At 35.2% G+C, this 25,006-nt stretch overlaps 1 pseudogene; it reads right to left on the minus strand.

Moving 5' to 3' along the window:
• Positions 1 to 25,006, minus strand: part of LOC114371457 — a 59,530-nt pseudogene that overhangs the window by 16,593 nt on the left and 17,931 nt on the right.

Consider the following 25,006-nt stretch of genomic DNA (forward strand, 5'->3'; position numbering starts at 1 on the left):
ATCCTTACACACGACTAAAAAAAGCTTTTAATGGAAGTCAAGAGCATGATATTGTGCCGATACCATTGACTGGTGAGCAGGTATATCAGCGAGTTCAACACCTGAATACTGGGAAGATCCAAAAGAAGGATAAAAGTCAAAGTTGCATATGGAAGAAGAGGTCCATTTTCTTTGATCTTCCGTACTGGTATGATCTTGACGTTAGACATTGTATTGATGTTATGCATATGGAGAAAAATGTTTGTGACAGTGTGATTGGGATGCTCCTTAACATTCAAGGCAAGACGAAGGATGGCTTGAATACCCGTCAAGATCTAGCTGATATGGGTATATGATCACAATTGCAACCAAGGTCTGATGGGAAGAAAATTTACTTGCCCCTAGCCTGCCATACTTTGTCCAAGAAGGAAAAGATAAGTTTTTGTCAGTGTCTTCGTCGGGTGAAGGTTCCACAAGGATACTGATGCAATCCTACCCCCCAAGGGCATTGGATAGAAGACTCCAAGAAGATTGGGCCAAAGATGCAAGAGAAGGCCCTAGGGTTCTCATGAGCCTTAGGGTAGATTTCGGGCCCATGGGCTAAGTATGAGCCCACTTATCTTTGTACATATTAGATTAAGGTTCCATTAATTTTTGTCCTTGTATTTAGGGCTCCATAATGTAGATAGGGTACCCTAGAAATATAGGATTTTTCAGCCCTTGTATTTTAGGGCACCTAGACTAGTTTTTGTATCAGGGGTAGTTTTGTAATTTCACATGCACTAAGTGAATATTTGATGTGTGTGGTTGGAAATAAATTTAATTGAATTGGTAGAAGCCCAATCCAATTAAATTTTAGAGGGGGAGGTGAACATTTGCTTACTACACCCCATTGCCACATCATATAATCACACTTTGTGCATGTCCTTCATGCTTTACATGCCTCATGACACCTAAGCACACTTAGTGGAGAATCTTGGAATTGATCTTGGATTAGTGGGCTGAACCATAACTAAAATTCACTAATCATAATTAGTGAAATTTTGGCTCCAAAGTTTGGCTCCACAAATTCAATTTCAAATTCAAGTGAAATTTGAATTGAAATTCAAATTTCCCTCCAATTTTGTGTGACCCATAGGCTATAAATTGAGGTCATGTGTGTGCATTTTTTTCAACTTTGATCATTTGAATATTAAACTTCAGATTTCAATGCTTATTAGAGCACAAAATTTCGTGCTCTTCTCTCCCTCTCCCCTCATTCATCTCCTTCCTCCAAGCTCTTATCCATGGCCTCCTATGGTGGTGAGCTTCTTCTAGACTCATCTTCTCCTTGAAGTGGCATCTCCTCTCTCTCTTCCTTTCTCCATTTCACTGCCATTCATCTTCCAAGAAGCAAAGGAATCCATTGATGAAGAAGATCCTAGGCCTACAAGCTCCAATGGAGCTTACGTCATGTGGTATAAAGAGCATCTTCATCTAGGTGATGTTCTTTTGCTTCCTCTATCTTTTTGTTCGGTGAATTCTCTTTAATTCCTTGTTCTTCATATTATTCTCCTTGTATATCCTCCATTGTCTTGTGGTTTGGTGCTGTTTAGAGTAGATTCAAAAAAAATAAACCGATTAAATCTTAGATCTACACTTGTTCTTGCATTTCTATGGTTCAAATTTTGTAGATCTACTCTTGAATCATGTTTTTTGTGTTGATTTTAGGTTCTATCATTTTTCATTCATAATATTCTTGTGCTGAACCTTTAGATCTAAATTTTCTTCCAAAATATTGATTAGAAAAAAAACACTAAAATCTAAGTGTAAATCACTTAATCCATGTTGTCTTAGAGTCATGTTTAGTCATAGTAATTGTCACATTATGTTCTAAGTTTGTGTTGAATTTTTATTTTGTTGATTGAATTCTAGATACATTTGTTCATGTATTCTAGTCATTCTTAGCCTATCTTTTGAATTTTGAGTCGAATTCATGCATGTTATTTAGTTCATAACATGTTCTAAATCAATTCCTAGAAGTAGCCTTGTTCTTGAACTTTTTTTTTATTTCTAAGTTTCCTACATGATGCCTATGATGAAGTTGAGTTGTGGTGCTGAGTTGTGGCTGGATTTGTGGATCAAAATAAGTCTTAAGCTCTCTCGAATTGTTTTATTCAAGATAATTGAGCATAGGCAAACACAAATTGTAACTATCCAAGCCTTAAGCAACATAAACACTACTCTTGATTTCTAGGTTGAAATCTCTGGTGCTGGCAGCTTGAACATGCGAACTTGTATAAATTACTGGGAATTAGTGACTACGTTTTTTGAGCTGAAATTTTTACTGAATTTTCTAGACATATGGACCAAAATTATAAAAAAAAAAGAACCAAGCGATTTGTGATGGAAGCTTGCTTGTGGGGGCTTCTATGGAGGCTGGATCTTTGAGCTTCAATGAGGTCCTTTAATGCTGATTTTCCACCATGGAGATGCAGCGGAAGACAAAGGAGAAGAGGTGAGAGGAGGCTCCATCCACTAGGGAATAAGCCATGGAAGAAGGAGCTTCACCACCAAGATGAGCCTTGGATAAGAAGCTTGGAAGGATGCTTCAATGGAGGAAAAGAAAGAGGGAGAGAAAGAGAGAGGGGGGAGCACGAAATTGAAGGAATAAAAGAGGGAGAGAAGTGGAACTTTGAAGTATGTCTCACAAGACTCTCATTTATCAAAGTTGCAACAAGTGTTACACATGCTTCTATTTATAGACTAGGTAGCTTCCTTGAGAAGCTTTCTTTAGAAAACTTCCTTGAGAAGCTTCTTTGAGAAAACTTCCTTGAGAAGCTAGAGCTTAGCTACACACACCCCTCTCATAACTAAGCTCACCTCCTTGAGAAGCTTCCTTAAGAAGATTCCTAAAGAAGCTAGAGCTTAGCTACACACACCTCTCTAATAGCTAAGCTCACCCCCATGACAAAAAAAAGTCCTTACTACAAAGACTACTCAAAATGCCCCGAAATACATGGCTAAAACCCTATACTACTAGAATGGCCAAAATACAAGGCCCAGACGAAGGCAAAACCTATTCTAATATTTACAAAGATAAGCGGGCTCATACTTAGCCCATGGTCTCGAAATCTACCCTAAGGCTCATGAGAACCCTAGGGCCTTCCCTTGGATCTCTAGCCCAATCTACTTGGAGTCTTCTACCCAATGCCATTGCGGGGTAGGATTGCATCAATTTGGATCAAAGGAAAAAATAAGAAAAATGTCACAAGTTGGTAGAAAAATCAGTGTCCAGGAAAAAAAAAGTGAAAGGAAAGTGTGCTTGTTGTTTTGGCTCAAAATTTGTTCTATAATTGGTGCCTATTTTATACCAATCCTAGTTCTTAAATTTCAATTGAAAATTATTGTGAAAACAAGTGCCAAAACTAGAGGTTTCTTGAGTCTTTTTTTTTAGTTTTTCTACTCTACTCTAGAGCCATTCTAAGTTTCTCTTTGAGTCCTAGCTTGCTTTTATGTGCTTTTCATTGCTTTAATTGTTGAATAATCCTTGAAAATTTGTCTTGCTAAAACTCTATTGGTTTAGCTTTCATTTCATTTTTTTGGTCTTTGGTTATTGCTTGTCTCTTTGTTTCCTTGCTTGTGAGTTGCCATATAGGGAATTGGAAAGGAGGATTGGTGCCATATCTTGAAGAATTTGAGTCAAGAAGCAAGGGGCCAACCACCTTAAGATCTATTGGACTAAAGAGCACTCCAAATTGAGTGAAACACTAAAGAGAGAATAGCCACCACAATTGAGGACTTTTTTCTTTGTAATTTTGTAATTGGCAATTTGCATTGCTTTTAAATTTTGTAACAAAAAGGCCTTTCATTGGAAGTAAGTTGGGAGCCTCCGCTAGGTCACCATACTTCCATTTGTGTGTAATAATTTATGCAATTTTCCCTTAGGATAGTGAGTGTTTTGTTGTGAACCTTAAATGAGGTCATCCAAACACTCTTAGGATCCGCCTAGTTTGCATTTCTTGCACTTTAATTTCTTGCTCACTTCCATAGCTTATTTCCTTTACCCTCCATTGTCAAACCGACTAGATAGCTTGCCTTTTACCAATTAGTTTTTACCTTATCTTTCACACCTCTTTTAGTGTTTATTTTGGCTAGTTTCAACCATAGTTTCTTTTACCTTTTGTTTTCAAACCCCCAACAAGAAAGAACCATAACTTAGGAACCAACATGAGTCTTCATTCTTCATCTAGTGTTAATGGTGAGGGTTCTACTCCTAAGGACCCCTTGTATAAGATATTAGATGAGTTGAGATCCCTTAATTTGTGGAAAGAAAAACAAGAGAGAAAAGAAAAAGGAAAAAAAAAAGTGGAAGAAATAAGTCAAGACGAAAAAGAGAAAATAATAGAGGAAGAAAGAAGAAAAATAATGAAAGAAATGAAAAGAGAAAAACATGCCTCCTATAGTAGTCATAACTCTTGCAAGAGCCTAAGTGAAGAACTTCGTGACTATTATGAAGGAAGACATAAGTCACATCTTAGACCTCATTCCCATAGAAGAGAAAAGGAAAGAAAGCCTCAAGAGGCCAACATTAACCTCCCATACTTCCATGGGAAGGACAATGTAGAGGCTAACTTAGATTGGGAAATAAGGGTAGAGCAAAAACTTAAAAGAAAGTCTACTTTAAAATCTTATGGCTCTCACTCTTATCCAAAGAAAGTCCAAGGTCTAAGCATCTTAGGGGCTGCACCTTCTAAGCCCAAAGATGATAAGGGGAAGACAATAGAAAAGCAACTCCCTAAGGCTAGTATGCAAGAGAAGACTAGCTTCATGAAGTGCTTTAAATGTCTTTGAAGAGGACACATTACTTCTCAATTCCCCACCAAGAAAACCATGATTATGAGGGGCCAAAACATTTATAGTAGCCAAGATGAGGCTACTACTTCACCTTCCTCTAGTGAACGTGAAGAAGCAAAAGGGGAAGAATCTAGTTAAGAAATCTACCCCCAAGAAGAAGGACAACCATTAATGGTTAAGGAGGAGTGTAAGGAGGTAAGTGTCTCCTCCAAGAAGTTAGCTAAGAAGGAAAGTCATTTTACAATAAAGACAAACATTAAAAAAACTTCCCCTCTTAGACAACCTCCACATTTTCTCCTTTGTAAAAAGACACTTGTTAGCATTGCCACACCTCTTGGGCTTGAATTTATTCCTCAAGTAAAGGAGTTGTTGGATGAGGATTTGGTTTGCAAGAGCTTAAATCCTTGTGCTTTGTTGGTGCAAAAAATAGGTATTATTAGGCACCAAATCCCTATGATAGGTGGTATGATGAATGTGTTGAGTGGTGCAACACTCTTTTGTAAAATCACTCATGCACCCAACATCTTCATGATTTGTGTACATAGTGACTCATTAGGTAGGTTTCTTCTTATTTTTTGTTTCAATGAAAACCTAGGTGCTCATGTGGGACACCTTAGGTTTGTCGTAATTTTTTTGTAGGAATAATCAACATGAAAATAAATAAAAAGGTATGTTTTATTCCATTACTTTCCTTAGCTTTTTAAATAGTGATCAAGGGCTTTCCATGGACCCTAAGAGAATAAAGGTCATTCCTGAGTGGCCTCCTCCACCAAGTATAAGGGAAATTTGGGGCTTCAATATCTTAATAAACCTTTACAAAAGGTTTGTCCCATATTTTTCTATACTTGTAGCACCACTCATTGAGTTGGTGAGGAATTATATTCTCTCATGGGAAGATGGCCAAGAAAGGGGTTTTTCGTCCTTACCATACTCTAACATACCCAACATCACTAATACATATGTTTTTATTCTTTTTCCAGGTGTTGAGGAAAGAATCCATGAGTTTAAAGAACCTTTGGATTTGAGGTCAAATCCTTTTCAAGGGGGAGGGAATAATGCAATCCTACCCCCCAAGGGCATTGGATAGAAGACTCCAAGAAGATTGGGCCAAAGATGCAAGAGACGGTCCTAGGGTTCTCATGAGCCTTAGGGTAGATTTCGGGCCCATGGGCTATGTATGAGCCCACTTATCTTTGTACATATTAGATTAAGGTTTCATTAATTTTTGTCCTTGTATTTAGGGCTCCATAATGTAGGTAGGGTACCCTAGAAATATAGGATTTTTCAGCCCTTGTATTTTAGGGCACCTAGACTAGTTTTTGTATCAGGGGTAGTTTTGTAATTTCACATGCACTAAGTGAATATTTGATGTGTGTGGTTGGAAATAAATTTAATTGAATTGGTAGAAGCCCAATCCAATTAAATTTTAGAGGGGGAGGTGAGCATTTGCTTACTACACCCCATTGCCACATCATATAGTCACACTTTGTGCATGTCCTTCATGCTTTACATGCCTCATGACACCTAAGCACACTTAGTGGAGAATCTTGGAATTGATCTTGGATTAGTGGGCTGAACCATAACTAAAATTCACTAATCATAATTAGTGAAATTTTGGCTCCAAAGTTTGGCTCCGCAAATTCAATTTCAAATTCAAGTGAAATTTGAATTGAAATTCAAATTTCCCTCCAATTTTGTATGTCACTTAGGCTATAAATAGAGGTCATGTGTGTGCATTTTTTTCAACTTTGATTATTTGAATATTAAACTTCAGATTTCAAAGCTCATTTAGAGCACAAAATTTTTTGTTCTTCTCTCCCTCTCCCCTTATTCATCTCCTTTTTCCTCCAAGCTTTTATCCATGACCTCCTATGGTGGTGAGCTTCTTCTAGACTCATCTTCTCCTTGAAGTGGCATCTCCTCTCTCTCTTCCTTTCTCCATTCCACTGCCATTCATCTTCCAAGAAGCAAAGGAATCCATTGATGAAGAAGATCCTAGGCCTACAAGCTCCAATGGAGCTTACATCAGATACTCTTCAAATATTAAGAGCCTTGTGCAGTTGAAGGAGCTTAAGCTTGTAGGGTTAAAGTCTTACGATTGTCATGTGCTCATGCAACAATTGTTAGCCGTGGCTATATGATACATCTTGCCAAACAAAGTCAAGTTAGCGATAACTCGCCTGTGCTTTTTCTTCCATGCTATATGTAGCAAAGTCATTGATCCTATCAAGTTTGATGAGTTGGAAAATGAGGCCGCAATTATACTGTGCCAATTGGAGATGTATTTTCCCCCTGCTTTCTTTGACATCATGATTCACTTGATTGTGCATCTGGTCAGAGAAATCAAATGTTGTGGTCCTGTTTATCTACGGTGGATGTACCCGATAGAGCGATACATGCAGATCTTAAAAGGCTATACAAAGAATCTATATCATCCAGAAGCATCTATTGTTGAGAGGTACATTGCAAAAGAAGCCATTGAATTTTGTTCAGAATACTTAGAGAAGGCTAAACCTGTTGGGCTTCTTGAGTCTCGGCATGATGACAGAGTGGGTGGTAAGGGTTCAAGACGACTGCATGTGATCACTCCAAGTGTAGAAGATTTGTTACCAGCTCACTTGTATGTCTTGAACAACAGTAATGAAGTTTTTCCATACATAGTTAAGCATGAAGCTTTAGTCAAACAGAATAATCCGAAAATGTCAAAGAATTGGGTGTTGAAAAAGCATAACAAGACTTTCTGTGATTGGTTTAAAGATACAATCTTTGCAGATAAGAATGCTTCAGAAACATTAAGAAAGCTAGTAGATGGGCCTAAAAGAAATGTTATAACCTGGCAAGGATACGACATAAACAGGTATTCATTTTACACAAAAGCACAAGATGACAAAAGTACAATGCAGAATAGCGGGGTCACCCTAAGGGATGAATCTCAACACTTTGCAAGTGTCAATGATGCCAATCCCTGTGTAGCTTCCATCCCTTACTTTGGGCTCATTGATGAAATTTGGGAGCTTAACTATGTGAAATTTACGGTATGTGTTTTCAAATGTAAATGGGTTGACAGCAACACCGGTGTGCGCACCGATGATATAGGATTTACGTTGGTAGACCTAAAGAAACTTGGTTACCACAATGACCCTTTCATCATGGCAGAACAAGCTAGACAAGTATTTTACGTGCAAGACACTTGTGATGAAAGGTGGTGCGTGGTTCTGCAGGGCAAAAAAATTGGTGTTAATGTAGAAGATGATGATTCATACATGGACACCTATGTTAGTCCTTTGACCGCTCAAATCACTCCTAACATTGTCAGAGAAGAAGAAGCTGACGACGTTCATGCTAATCGAAATGATCATGATGAAGAAGAATTGATTAACATCGTCTAATGTAATTTTCTGCAGAGACAGAGGTCACCAAAGCAAGTAAGTGACAACTACATTTTTCTCTGATTGAGGCATCGGTATTTTCTTTTAGATGGTATCCTTAGGACTTCATACAACTCATGTTTGTCGCCAGTTTCATCATCCACCACCCATTTCTTCTCTGTCTTCTCACGTTTATTGTTGTTAAACCCATATTTATGCTTTCTTCCCTTTATGTCTTGTTTTATCACAACTTTAGTCGAATCTCCTATCTTCAACACAGTTGAATATCCTGTCTTATTCTCCAATGACACACTTTGATGGCCTGTATCTCTTTTCTTCGTATGTTCTAGTGCTTCAGCTTCAGAATGCATAAAGCAATCTGAATTTTCCAGTGGTCACCAAAGGCTTCTGCATCAGCATTGACACTCTCCACCTTCTTTGGTTTATGCTTCTATGCTGCATTCCGTGCTTCCTCCTTATAAATCTCAGATTTATTAGAGGTTGCACTAGAACGATCAACACCAATCTGTGCTTCTTCCTTGTCTAACAGCTCAATATCTTTCCTTTCAACTTGTGTTTTGTAAATTACAGTGTAGTTTACAAAAGCAAAGGTGAAACGAAAGATATTGAGCTGGTAGAGGAGGAGCAGGCACGGATTGGTGCTGATTCTTCTAGTGAGACCTCCAATAAATAAGAATTATAAGGAGGAAGCACGAAAAGCAACACAGAAGCATAAACCAAAGAGGGTAGAGAGTGTCAATGCTGATGCAGAAGCCTTTGGTGATGATTGAAAATTCAGATTACTCTATGCATTATGAAGTTGAACCACTAGAACATACGAAGAAAAAAGATACAAGCCATCAAAGTGTGTCATAGGAGAATAAGACAAGAGATTCAACTGTGCTGAAGATAGGAAATTTGGCTAAAGTTGTGAAAAAACAAGACATGAAGGGAAGAAGGCATAAATATGGGTTTAACAACAACAAACGTGAGAAGGCAAAGAAGAAAAGGGTGGTGGATGATGAAACTGGCGACAAACATTAGCTGGATGAAGTCCTAAGGATGCCGTGCACATGTGTATTTCTGAAGATCTAGTATTTATATTCCATCAAGCATACATTGACTATTGATTACATGTAACAGACTTTTTATAACATGGTTGCCTCAAATCACAATTAAAAAGCACAACTAAATCACTTTCAGGGCACCCCTTTTGACCCTCCCAAAGTCATGGATGATGCTTTATTTCTTGCTTGGTCTTGGTTAAAAGCTAGTGAGAAAGGTTTCAATACTTTATTTAACCATTAGTCTACCAATCTTTCGGAGTCCTTTGGTTAATTTGTCTTGTCTCCTTCTGTGGTGGGGTTTTGTTGGGTTTTATGTTTTTGGAAGGTTGCACCTTGGGTGTCTTGTATCTGATCTCCCCAGTACCTTTGGTACTGTTATGTTTTATTAATAATATTATACTTTTGCCTTCCAAAAAAAAACTTATGACTGATCCTCTTTTGATTAATCCTATTTTGTATGTTGTTGTATGTTATTGTATAAAAGATCATGGGTTCTCCACCTGCCTCCACTCCTCCTCCTCCTCCTCCTCCTCCTCCTTCTCCTCATTCTCCTCCTCCTCCTTCGGATGCATCGACTTCACCATCTGCCATGAAGCGGACACGCAAAGCCTCACGTCTACGATCGTTGTCCACTAGACCACCTGGTGCTGAGAGACCAGTGGTGCATGTTGATCTTGCTATCGGGAAGGCCAACGGTCCCCACAAGAAGAAATTAAGAACATATTTGGGGATTGTGGTGCGTGATAAGGTGGACGTCACCTACGAGAACTGGAAGGAGGTCCCTACTGCTCAGAAGGACCTAATTTGGGAGGATATTCATGTATTTTTCTTTTCTTATTTGATTTTGTTTAATTAATAGCCAAAAAATACATTATTGTAACAAATAAACTTTATTTGACGTTGTCAGGCGGAATTTGATATCCCAGAGGCTTCTGGCAGTAGGACGAAAAGGAAGTTACGGCAGACCTTGGGGGAGAGATAGAGGCACTTTAAATCAGACCTCACGAGGAAATGGGCCCTTGCAGCCGATCAGGACGGTGTCGAGGACATTGTCTGTGAGAAATACGGCATCAGCAAGGAAAAATGGGCCCAGTTTTGCCAAACTCGCAGAAACCCTTCTTGGGAGGTATGTTCCTTGTCATTTAAGTTGTTTTTCAAAAAACATGATGTTGTTATACTTCATTCTACCAATTTCAAACATTATTGTTTAATTTTTTCAGGATGTGCGCAAGAAGGCACAGGCCATCCAGAAGCAGAATACTGCCCCCCACGTTTTGTCTCGTGGGGGTTATGATTATTTGGAGCAGAAGCTCCTGGCTGAGAAGATGAAGAAGAAGCTGGAGGAAATTGCACAGTCAGGAAGCATTGATGGCGTCATCGACCCTCCATTCCCGGTCAGACCCCACGTGAAGTGGAAGATGGCCCGCACGAAGAAAACAAGGGAAATGATGACTGAGGCCGCAAAGGAAATCGCTGTGAAGATTGTAAGTCATTTTCAACTAACCATTACAATTATATTTCAATATTTTGTGAATGTCATGTACCACTATGTGTTTTCTGTGCAGGATTCCTTTGAGGAGCAGGCCACACAGGGATCCTTCGTCCCCCGTGGACGTCAGGAAGTTCTCACCGCTGTTATTGGACGTCCAGAGTCCGTGCTGCTGGAGCCGGTGTCACCATCAAGCAATACTTTGGATTGGCTCCACGGATGTCCCGCAACACTTCCTCCCTGCCTCCTGACGAATTGCAGCAGCTGACCCAACAAATCAGGGACCAGCTAGATGAGTCCATCACAGAGAAAGTGACGAGGCAGGTCATGGCATCCTTCAGCCACATGCAGTCCCAGCTTCAGTCGCAGATGCAATCTCTGGGACTTGCAGTGCCTCCTGAGCCTCTGGTTGGTCCCTCTGGTCCTCGAGTAAGCACAAAGGGGAGTTGTGTTGATCCCTCAGGACAGGATCCTGAGACGGGTGACTCTGACAGGTGCGTCTTGCACATAGAAGAAGATCCTGTCCGCCTGGTTGCCATGGGGAGTGTTTATGAGGGATCCACTCTTGTTCATAACACTCCTTTGTTGCCTGGCCAAGTAAAGGTGAGTGTGGACGAGGTTAAAGATGCAGATGCTGCAGTTCCTGTACCCACTGCTGAGGTTTCCTTAGTGGGGCAGGCACTTTACACCTTCCTTGCTTGGCTGACACATCTGATCAAGTCTTTATCAAACCAGGTACTTATTGTCCTTACTATATGTTTCTTCTTTTTAAATTAATTCATTAAGCGTGCCTCAAATTTGGCTATTTAACTTTGTTTCATGAACAGGTAGTTGTGTCTTCGCCAAAACCACCTCCGAAGCCCGATCCGGAGGTCGATGATCCGCTTTATCTGATGACATTGACCATCCCAGAGCTTTTCTTGAGGCCTTATCAGGTTAGATGGGATGCCACCGTGTGTGAGGTAGTTAATCCAGATTTCCCCCTGTACATAAAGCACGAAGACCTCTCTGAAATCGCACACGGTGGTCAATGTCTCAACATATCAGTGTTACAGTTGTGGATTCTGTAAGTCTTTATATAAAAGGCTTTTATTTACCTAAGTTATGGCTTTCAATTCATAAATATTTAACTTTGACTTAACATAAACAGGCATCTCACTGAAACATGTATGCGAGCGGGGAATTGTGATATCTATGGATTCCTCGAGCCTCAGTCCATTCAGAGGTCTGGGCAATCGCAATTTGAATCTAAAAGTTACATAAAGAGTTGGATGCAGAGTTCACAACGCGATGTGTATCTTGGAGCCTACCTAAATGGGTAAGTCACAAAATAACAAAATTTAATTAATGTTTACTAATGTACTAACCCATTTTAGGTTCCACTACAGCGGACATTGGCAGATGGTGGTTATCCTGCCCAAGGAAGTACTGAGTGCTTTAAAAGGTTACTCATCTGGAACAATGCTTTAAAAGGTGTTGATGATGCTCCACAGCCTAAATCAAAGGCTTCTGCTAGGTGGATTGTCGTCAAGGTACGTCATTTACATAAAACTTCCACTTATATATATTTCTTTATGTGTCTATACACTAGTTGTTTAATTAATATCCAAATTTCATTATGTATTTAGTGTAATAGACAAAAAGGAAGTACTGAGTGCGGCTACTATGTGATGCACTGGATGTCCACAATCATTTTAGGAACTTTGAGGAATAATTGGGAAGCGGTAAGTTTATTTCAAACAAAATCGATTTATTTACAATTTGTATTACATTATTAACTTATTATGATTTATTTCATCATGCAGTATTTGAACGATCCTAGACCATTGGAGCCAGAGAGATTAAAGGCATTGCGGATCCAGTGGGCACAGTTTTATCTCCAAGTTAGAGATCAGGCCTAGGATTTAGGGACAGTGGTTTTTTCCTTAGTTTACTTTGGTTTAACATTTTTTACATTTTCTATGTAATATGAACATTGAATTCATTTGATGATTGCTCTTTATGATAAATCAATTATTTGATGTTTATTATCATTAAAATTGCTTGAAAGCAGAATAAAATGTTTATTTGCTGTGAATTGGGCTTGAAATTGGATTTGACAGGTACAATTTTGGGTTTACTATAAAAATAAAAAGTATTTATAAAAAAAATACTTGAAAACAACATTGGTTATTAACAAAAACCGATGTTAATATGATAAACAACATCGGTTATTTACAAAACCGATGTCAACATGAACCTTAACATCGGTTGTAATAGACAACCGATGTTAACGTTTGTATATTAACATCGGTTATTTGTGTATAACCGATGTTAGCGTTTGTATTTTAGCATCGGTCATCTGTAGATAACCGATGTCAACTCTAGTACATTAACATCGGTTAGTTATAAATAACTGATGTGAACATTTGAATATTAACATCGGTTATCTACACATAACCGATGTTATACACAAAGAACTACACTAAATAAGTGTATGCATCATCAACGTTGACATCGGTTTTCTAGCAAAATCGATGTTAATGGAATATATTAACATCGGTTATCGTAGGAAACCGACGTTAATATATTACATTAACATCGGTTTTTCTAGAAAATTGATGTTAATATAACATATTAACATCGGTTTTACTGCGAAACCGATGTCAACGTTCATCATGCGTACACTTTTTTTGCTGTTGTTCATTGTGTTTAACGTCGGTTATTTAGAGAACCGATGTTGTCATATATATGTTAACATCGGTTTTACAAAATCGATGTTAACATTGATACATTCAACATCAGCACTTTCAACATCGGTTTTAGAACTGATGTAGAATGTTCTAAATAACCGATGTTGAAAGTGTATTTTCTAATAGTGAAACCCAAAAATTAACCTGCAAATTTTAAATCAGACCACACAGCATAACATATTTAATTTGCATTATGTTTTGAAACAGTTTTAAGCAGGAAAACTACATGACAGATTCATTAATAACTATGAATAAAGAATATTCAATGTTAAAAGGAGACATGAATTGTAAAAAATTTAAAGTAAGCTAGTAAACTAAGTAAAGTAAAATTACAAATTTGCCTAACATCCCAAGTTTCATTTCTAACTTTCAGATAATACTTTGCCCATTGGATGCAAAACACCTTCATAACAAAATCAAATTTGTTTGAAATAAACAATTACCGTTTCCCAATTATTCTTGAAACTTCCTAAGATTATAATTGACATCCAATGCATCACATAATATCCACACTCAGTGCTTCCTTTTTGTCTATTACACTAAATTCATAACGAAATTTAGATATTCAACGTTAACTACAAATTTTTCTACACATACATAAAATATAAGTAGAAGCATTGTTTACTTTAACAACAATCCACCTAGCACCAGCCTTGGATTTAGGTTGTGGAGTATCATCAAGTCCTTTCAAAGCACTGTTGAATACAAACAAGGATGCTTATTGTACAATTAAAATATTGATGTTCCTGACTAATGCTAATGCAAATGTATTGAAAAACAACACTGACCTATTAATTATTCCTTTTAGGTAGTTGTCTGGCCTATTATGCAACGAACAAAACCAGACGACAAGATTTTCCTTAGGCAAAATGATGACCATTTGTCAATGTGCATTGCAGTGGATACCAATATAGGTTATTATAGTATTATACATTATTTAAATTCATTTGTTTAGTTTAACTTACCCATTCAGGTAGGCTCCTAGGTAGACATCCAGTTCTTCATGTATCTTTTTGATTCAAATTACGATTGCCTAGATCTCTGAATGGACTATGGCTTGAGGAATCCATACACATCGGCATTCCCTGCTCGCATACTTGTCTCAGTCATATGCCTATTGTTGTTCACACAAAGTAAATTATGTATGAATTTAAAACAACAATTTAGGTAATTAACAATAATCTAAATTGACTTACAGAATCTACAACTGTATAATAGATATGCTGAGACATTGACCACCGTGTGCTATTTTAGACAGATCTTCATTCTTTATGTCCAAGGGGAAGTGTTTATTAAACACCCCAAACACAGTAGCATCCCACATAACCTGCAATGGCTTCAGAAAAAGTTGTGGGATGGTTAATGTCATCAGATATAAGGGATCATCGACCTCATGATCCGACCTATCTGTAGGTTTTCCTAGTCCCAAAACTCCTTGTTTATCCAACAGATTGGTTAGCCTCACCATGAAAATATAGTCAAACTTATTGGTTACTGCACCGATGGTAAAAACAGGCTTCTACTTTATGAGTTATGCAGAAAGGAACTTTGGAAAATCATTTATTCATAAGTAATTCACTCTTCAACAATCACCATATTTAGTCTCAAATGATCGACTGAGTACTAATGGACAAATGAGTTGGAGGGACTGATCATATGGATTTGTTAAATCAAATTTACATGAGGTCAATTAAGCAGTGAACTTTTGTTCTCTTATCATCAAAGTATTTATGTTTTAAACGCGAAAAATTAAGAAAAAAAAAACATACTAGTATGAAACAAGACAGCATGTTACCAAAACATATATATAATTAAGTTCAAAATACAAGTCGTTGCTTATAATTAATTAGTCAACCAATCCACATAGCCTTTTTAATTTGCTGGTGCAATATTGGAATAGATAAAAAAGAAATGCTCAATACGAAAGTATTATGCACATAGGAAGCTTGGTTGATCCCTACAAGTGTAGTTTTGTCACTGGGAGACAAATCATGCACTCACAACATTGTTTTGGCTCAAGAAGATACAATGCATAACGTTAACCATCATGTAGCAAGACATCTTAGTCATTTATCAGGTTTTGTGCTCACTTCTGATCTAGCAAAGTATTTAGGGGTTTTGTGATAACACTATGCTACCCATCATGCCCTGCCCCAATGAACAACACTATGCTACCTCAATCAAAATGAACAACACTACACTACACTACGCTACCCATTATTCTACTTTTGGAAACTCTGCCAAAACTGCAGTGGTCACAAGTATTGGAATAGCGCACTCAAAGTGAGAAGTGGCAGCCATGGTGCTATACACATTACAATAGACATTAAGCATTCAAAGGACTGCAAAGTGAGCACGACTTACCTCAATCAAAATGAGACCCTGTGAGCATGAGTGAACACCCCAAACAAACTGCAAAGTGAGCACCAGTTCCACAAACCAAATCCTTGTAGCAGAAACAAACAAAGGTCCTTGCAGTGAGCACAAGTTCCCCAAACATACCTAGGTATTCAATAGAACATGTTACAGAGAAGAAAGAGTCACGAAACGTACCTAGGTGGAGAAGAAGAAGCTTAGACAGAGAAGAAGAGAGCTTAGATGGAGAAGAAGAGAGCGCGAGCAAATGGGGCTTGCATCTCATATATTTTAAAATGTAAGTTCAACATCGGTTTTCAATAAAAAAAATCGATGTTAACAAAATGATGTTAACGTTAACATCGGTTTTCTAGAAGAAAACGATGTTAACTTATCATACATAAACATCGGTTTTCAAGGATTTATTTTGGGTTTTATTTTTATTTGTAGTTTCAAATACTTTATATTTAATATTTATGAAGGTGACACGATAAACAGAAAACATGCCACCACAATAAGAATCATAAGTGACATGTTGGGACAAGTGTCAAAAAAGAAAAAGAAAAACACTTAAAATGTTCAAATAGTATAGAACTACTGAAATATATATTTCATATTAAGATTTTTAAGGCAGATGGTTGTGATTGCAAGTAAAGGACCACTTTTTGTAGTGTCACTACAAAAACATTTGATTAATTTTGAAAATCTCACACAATAGATTCGCTACGTACATATAAGCACTAAAAGGAGTTATCAAGTATGATGTAGAAAAAAGGAAAAAAAAGGATTAAATTATCTCTAATGGTATTAAATATATTATATTAATAGTATTAATTATTGTAATCAGTTTTTCAAATGTAGTTTTCTTTTAATGATTTATTAAATGATATATTTTATATTATTAAATTCATATAATTAAATTCTTATTAATTTCACATTAATCGCTTTTTTATATAAAATAAGTAAATAAAAAAGTATGTAAAATAATTATAATTAGAGATTGAATATAGCTATTGATATAAATGGATCTCATTCATAATCTTCAATTGTGGTGGGTGTACATCCACCACTCATGTATTTCATGAAAAAAAATCCTGTCTCATACAAACAATATTATACACAATATAGGGTATATATTGAATTGGATTGTATCAATCACAAGTACATCTTTAATATCATCAGAAAAATAGAATCACAGTTAAATTAACATCATCACCAATGTGATTAGAATGATAAAAAACCTAACAAATAAAACCCAAGACATCACATGATAATTAGAAAAATACAATAACAATAATGAATAGAAATATTAAAAATTAGATATACATAAATTAATATTATATACACAGAAAAATATGTACAAAGAACATTTTAGTTGATCAAGCAAATATCATAATTTTTGCCTTAATCGGAACCTATCAAATCCAATTGTGATTGAAAAATCACAATGCTGCAAAAGAATAAATTATTCTGCATTATGAAACATTGTCAATGATCTGGCACAAACATGCATCACGGTCATCAATTAACAATGTTAGTTGTCAACAATGAAAACTTGAAACAAAAAAAATCATTAGCTTGCTCTTAATTTAATTAAGCAGTTTAAATGCTTATGGTAAGTTGATAGCAAAAGATTAGTTCCCATTTCAGTATTTTCTTTTAATCAAATCAACACAGTAACTCGTGTTTGTGTTCCTTTACAAGTGAAAATATTTTGTACCTTGCTAATACCCCTGTCACCAATTCAGGTAGAAGATATCAACCTATTTCATACCTTGTACATGACGGTGCTCAAGGTGGCATTGTCGTCAGTCCCGATTTATTGTTTTTGAATTATTATGGCAATAGTCACAAGAGTAGGAGAAGGTATGGTCTTGTTTTTCAGATAAAAAAAATATAATAAGTAGAGGGCTTTAATGGAACAATGTGCAAAGGGTATTTAATGGTCTCTTAAATGATAGAATTTGGCTAAAAAACAATAAAGATAAAATTGCCAATTTTATCCTTTAACAATAGAATTTGGCTAAAATATTGATCAACACATTGCTAGTAGGGAATGTAGTCTCCCTAGAAGGTCGTTTCCATTCGAAAAAGTGTACTCCTTTGAAAAAAAATGGACACAGATGACTTTTTTTGGTCAAGTTTGGTCAATCTTGCACTGCAGGATCCTCTTCGGGGTGGAGAATGTTGGATCGAGTGGCCTCGAAATAATTAAGAAGGGGGGTTGAATTAATTATGAACGGGTCCTGACTAATTAAAAAACTTATCATTCTTAATGTTACTAGATTCAATTTGGTTTTACTACTAAGTTATGAGAAAGTAAGGAATCGAAACAATAACTTAGATAAAAGTAAAGCGTAAATAAAAAGTGCACAGCGGAAATTAATGAGTGTAGGGAAGAAGGAAACAAACACAAGTTTTTATACTGGTTCAGCAACAACCCATGCCTACATCCAGTCTCCAAGCAACCACCAGTTCTTGAGATTTCCTTTAACCTTGTAAAATCCTTTACAAGCAAAAAGCCACAAAGGATGTACCCTCCCTTGTTTTCTTTGAAACACCAAGTCGATGTACGCTCCACTTGAACTAATCCATAAGAGATGTACCGTCTCTTGTTCTCAGTATTACAACCCAAGTAGATGTACGCTCTACTTGTACCACAATGGATGTACACTCCAATGTGTTAAGACAAAGAATTCTTAGGCGGTTAGTCCCTTGAATCTTTGTAAGGGGAAACAAAAGATATCACAGGCGGTTAGTCCTTTGAATTCTTTTAGCAAAAGGGAGAAGGAAGAATCAAAAGAATTCTCAGGCGGTTAGTCCTTTGAATTCTTTTGGCAAGAGGGAGAAGGAAGAAAAGATAGCACACTTTTGTTTTCTGCAGAATTTCCACTTGCAGGAAAAACAAAGTTTTGAAACCAAAGTTTAGAAAGCATTTTTGGCAAGAGTTTTTGCAAAGAAAAAACAATGGGCAATGGTCAGAAAAGATTTGAAAGAGATATGTGTTTTTTGGATGCTTGTAAAATGCGTGCCAAGGTCTTACTTTTATAGACTCTTCATGTCTGGTAAAAAAAAACCATTGGAAGAGTTATGACTTTTGAGAAAATTATGTTAAGAGTTATAACTCTTAACTTTTTCTTCAAAACTATTCATTGGTAATCGATTACCACAATGGTGTAATCGATTACACAATGTATTTTACGAAAAGTTGTGACTCTTCACAATTGGATTTGAATTCCAACGTTCAGATTCACTTGTAATCGATTACTAATATAGTGTAATCGATTACACTATTTGAAAATAATTTTGGAACGTTACAAATCATTTGAAAACATTTTTAAAACCAATCTGGTCACTGATAATCGATTACTGCCAACTTGTAATCGATTACCAGAGAGTAATCACTTAGGTAACTTTAGAAAATTTGAGAAAATTCTTTTATAAAATAAAATTGTGCTATTTGGTTTTTGAAAAAATATTTTAATACTTATCCTATATGAAGTCTTGACTTGTTTCTTCTTGATTTCTTCTCTTGAATCTTGAACCTTGAATTGAATTCTTGATGCTTGATCTTGAAGTCTTGAATCAATCACTTGGGCTTTTGGCATCATCAACATTGCTTGGTTCATCATCATGAAGCTTGCTTCTACAGAGAAGATTCATCCTCAGATCTAAAGCCATCTCATCATCAGAAGAAGCATTACCACAATAAGGAATTTAACATTGAAAGCATCAGAACTATGAATATGACTCGATTTTGCTAGCAATAAGCTAGTTGTATTAATGAGTGGGTAAAGCTACAAAATTGAGTCTCCCAATGTTTGATATAAGTTTTGTAAGACCATCTTTAATTCGAGCAAGTGGCTTAAAGGTGTAAATGCACAGTCCTTCCAAGCAAGCAACTCAAAGGTGTAACACCATCTTAGAATTTCGTATGAGCATCTTCATTGAAAATGGAAGACTTGAACGAAAATGGTTGGCTTGCTCCTCATTGTTCTCGGAATAGATAAGGATCTATATAATAAGCACAATGTATGAAGGATGGAAAAACTCCAATTTATGTAATCCCAGGTTAAGACTTGTAGTTCACACTAATCAATGACTAAGAAGCAAGAACCAAGCCATGGTTACAGAAAGGATATAGAAAAAATGAATTTCTAGTCTTCCTTTGAAGAGAATAAGCAGATTGAGAGAGAATTGACAATAACAGATGAAGTCAATATGGTGAATGATACTATTAATACCATATTAATACCAATAATTATAAACTTAACAGAGAAAATTTTTCTCCATTATGTAATTGTTGGTAAAATGATGCGAGAATGATTAGAAGTGTTGATCTCACATTTTATAAACAAACTTTCACAATTAGTGATAAAAGAAATAGAAAAATTGAATATTGAATATTGAAATAAAAAATTCTTACCAATTCCAACTAAATGTGTAGTTGCAAATTATCATCTAAAGTTCAAGCATTTATGACATGTTTGATTCTCATTCTAGTTGTAAATTGAGGAACTGAAAAATATGGAAAAGTTTAACAAGAAATTTGAGGCAACAACAAAATCAAAATGGCATAATAATTAAACAACAATTAGAGGCATCCCAATATATAGTTTAAGATTGTCTCGTCATTGGTCAATATTAATTAGTTCCAGAGCTTTTATTTGTCATACGACGTTTCTTACGCAGCTCTATAATGACCTGGATACAAGCAAAAAAGACCAGTAGTTACAAACAAGATATATTAACAAATTATTACATGGTATCTCAAACTCAGAAGTAAACTATAAGTTCAGGTTATAAAAAAGTAAATATACACTAATTAAGAATAAAAAAGTAGCTTATCATACATCAATGTCATTAGAAGCTCTAATTAGTAAAGTTTTTCTTTTCTTTGTTGTAGATGTTGAACTCTCTCCCGCTACTGTCTCTTTCTTTTTTACCGAAGTAGTCTTCTTAGAACTATTAATGCAAAAGTTAAAGATATATAGTTGATCAGAAATTAAATATACACTAAAAAGTATAAAAATGACTAAATTTATTAGTAGTACTCTAGTAAATAAATAGGAGGATTATTAAAAAAATTTATACCTTGTTTTTAATGCTTCTTGAACCTCGTTTATGTCTGTTTGTTTTGCCTTGTTTTTTGAAACCTCATCTTTCTCCAAATCTTCAAATTCAACACATCCAAATCATTTTCACTGAGCAAATTAACTCATTCTAAAAGTGTAATAAATTCAATATTATAAAAACTTTATAAGATAGTAATCAATTATGGTCCCATATTCATTGAATTTGTAAGCATCATAATTTATCAAGAATAAAGAGCAATATTTAGCAAGACCATTATAAATGGAATGTGGATGTTATCTGAATTAACAATTTGTGAAATAACATGTATAAAGGAAGGTATACATTTGTTCTATAATCAACGCTCAAACAAAATTACTCACACCTACAAAGGATCGTGAGAACACAACAAAGATTACATCGTAAGAAAAATAATAACAAACACAATAATTTAACATGGCTCGACACCTCTTACCTACGTCCACCGAACTGTCCCAACAATATTTTCCTATCACAAAATTGATTAGAAGATTGTAATTCACCCCAAATAGTGTATCACTTTACAAACCTAAGTACCACACTCAACGGTTACGAGAAATGATAACACTCTCACACAAAGACACTTTTCTCTCAACAAAGTGACTTTGTTTCGCAATCTCTCTTTTCACACACACTCTCTTCATGCGTACCTTCTCCATTAATTCTCTTCTCTATTTATAGTGAAGATTGACACTGACTATAATAAATAAGTTCTCTTGGAAGTTGAAACAAAAACAACTTCCAATTCATCCATTCAAATACGTTTCATCTAGTAAAATGCAATCTTTCACTTTGCATTTAAACCACATAAACCTTAGTGATAAAAATTCAATTCCCACTATGCATTAAATACACCTTATCTTTTTGGCTTGAAACACTACAATTCTCCGCCTCAAGCCAAAAGAGAAATATCCTTCAATCAATTTAAAAGTGAACAAAGTCCTCCTTCAACGGAAGTATCTCCCAACACTTCTACAATATTAAAACACTTCATTTTCTTCTTCACTTTGCAATCATGGTTTCTCTTCAACGCTTGTCCATCCAAATAGCAAAGGTTACCTTTATTTTTCTGTCCTTGCAACACCAAGTATCTCCCCTTGTACACCTAATTCAAATTCAAAGTTTATCTTCCCACATAATAGAGTAATTCTACACCATAGTTAGCCAAATGATCAGCACATACATTACTATCTCGGAAAATATGGGAGACACAAAACTTCATTTGGGCCACAATAGAATAAAGTATTCATCCAGACATTTCTTAAATCCTAAGGAGCCACAGTGATAACATTAAAAGCCTTGAGGACTAAAAGAGAATTCACCTCCAGCCAAAGCTTGCCCCAACCTTTGGAATGAGCTATAGAAATAGCCAAAAAGCTCCCTCTAGTTCAGCTGAAAAGAAAGAAAGATACCCACATATAAAACATATCCTCCTAAGAAAGCACCAGAGTAATCATGAAATAACCTACCATAGCGAAGGGAACCATGAAATGGTTTTACCAGCCTTGGGTTCATGAATATTGATGTTATACAGCTTGAAGTAAGATAACTGGCCCACAAGCAAAATATGAGCAAACATAAGGATCATTGCTTGCTGCTATGAGACAAAAAGATTATGAAAGCAGGCTTGATTGTGGCAATTAAAGATCGCCCAAACCACAAAGAAAAAGCCAGAAAGAACAACATCTTTAGCTTGCGGGCGAACAACTAATTTGCCAACATCCAGGATAAGATCTATAGGAGAAGCAAGATTAAAACCATGACCAGTTAAGTTATAGATGATAACCAAGACCAAATCTAATCTCCAACCCAACTTCTTCTAAAAGAGAGCATACTTGGTGCAAAGCAAGAATGACCAAAATTCTTTGTAACATTTCATAGAAATGGAAAGACATTACAAAAAATATATGGAAAATTATGGTTGTATACTTTGTAGGAGGTTTATCCATCTTTAGTCATAAGACATGTAAGATGAAGAGAGAGAAAATATGAATCGTAATAGGAGTCGCACAAAAAAGGTACCTTGAAAGAAAAGGTGACATTTGACAACAACAAAGAAAAATAGTATCATGAATAGCTCTGTGAAATATGTGAGAATGTTTGGATTAAGATCTGGATAACATGTAGGGATTCCATAGTTCTATTATAGTGAATTCAACTAGATTTCTATGGAATCCACAATACCTTTCAGAGGTATCATTAGAGGCCATTGTTTGTCCATTGTTTGTCCATCAAAATCAATTAATTACCTACCAAAGATTGTAGGACCATGTGATTTGTCAGACAACTAATCTTCTGGCAACTCGATACTGTGTTCAATAGGAAATTGTTTTCACTATACGAATCAATATCCATGTTAGTGTTTGAGCATTCACCTAGATTAATGATTCTCTTGTGAATTGCATCACTTGCTCAAATGACAGTAGAATTCAAATCAACAAATATTTTTTTATTTGAATTCTACTGTCAAAACATTTTTACATGAACTTTTCATGCTACCATGTTTCATGTTTTCATAAAGAAATGAGTAAGCAAAACATTTCTTACCTTTGTTTTTCCCTTTAGCCTAACTAGTATCCCATTGTGCATAGCATTATTGTAACAAGTAGATTTACTCATTTTAAAATGAATGGTTGAATATTTTTTTCACTTTGTTGAGTGCTCCTTGGACATTCCAACATCTTTAATCAAGTAATTTCGAAATTTATGCTATTCTTTGTATTGTAAATTTAATTTTTCTACTCTTCCTTCACATCCTCTTGCCAAAAAATATATGGAACACTTTTTCTTGAACATATACATATTCATGATTTCCATTATGCATAAGAATCATATCAAGAGAGGAAAGATGACATAAAATAATTAAGTAAATCAACATATTATATCCAAGAACCATATTTAAAATATGCTAGTTAAACATCATAATTATATATTAGAGGCTACGGACTAACTCACCTCCAATGTCCAAGTTTTGGGTATTCTCATTCTCACTCATTTTCAGATTGATGCTCTTGAAAACCCTGTATCAAATCCAACCAGGAATTACAAAATCAAAAATAGATTACTTAGGCAGATAAAGATATGGTCAACAAGCAAAAAATAAAAATATGAGAATTTGAATCAAGGAAAACATAATTTCAAAATTCTATCTAGATTCACCTCTTGATTGTCCTACCTTGCTTAAGTGTTGAGATAGAACCTTTAGCAAAAAGTTAGAAAACGTGATTCTCCACGGATAGACACTTGTAATCTTCAACATAAATATATATGACTATAATGGTTTATTTCAATTAGATACATTTTGCTCTAAGGACTTTTCCACCATTAATGTATTATTTAATTTAATACAAAACACAATTAATGTATAAAATTTAATGATATATTTTAGTTAATAAATTCATATAATTGATTTTAATTAATTTCACATTAATGTTCGGACATGTGTCAAAAAAGAAAAAGAAAATCATTTAAAAGGTTCAAGCCCCCTTTTGTTGTATTACCACCAAAACATTTGATTATTTTTTAAAATCTCTCTCAATAGACTCACAACAATCATATAAGCACTAAATGAAATTATCAAGTATGATGTACAAAAAAGGGAAAGAGAGATTAAATTAGCTATGATAGTATTCAATATATTTTATTACCAGTATTAAATATTATACTCTTAATTTCTAAATGTAAGTTTCTTTTATATATGGTTGATATTTTAAAACTAATTTTCTTAAAAACTTAATTGTATAACAAAATTGTGTCACACCATACATTTTATCATACTAATACTTTTTCAAATAAATTTTTTCATATATATATATATATATATGAGTATATTTGAAATTTATTCTTCATAATGTTTTATAAAATAATTTATTTAAAATTGTAATCAAACAACAAATTGGCTTTATACCATAGATTTTATTATAGTAATACCTTTCATCAAATCTAATTTCTTAAATATTTGTTTGACTTTTACTTTTTCAGAATAACATATTTACTAATGTTTCTAAAATTTTGATAAAATAATAACCAAGACAAGTATTATATTAATGACATTATAAACTATTCTAA

This window comes from Glycine soja, chromosome 10 (genome assembly GCF_004193775.1).
Source record: "Glycine soja cultivar W05 chromosome 10, ASM419377v2, whole genome shotgun sequence".
Classification (NCBI taxonomy): Eukaryota; Viridiplantae; Streptophyta; class Magnoliopsida; order Fabales; family Fabaceae; genus Glycine; species Glycine soja.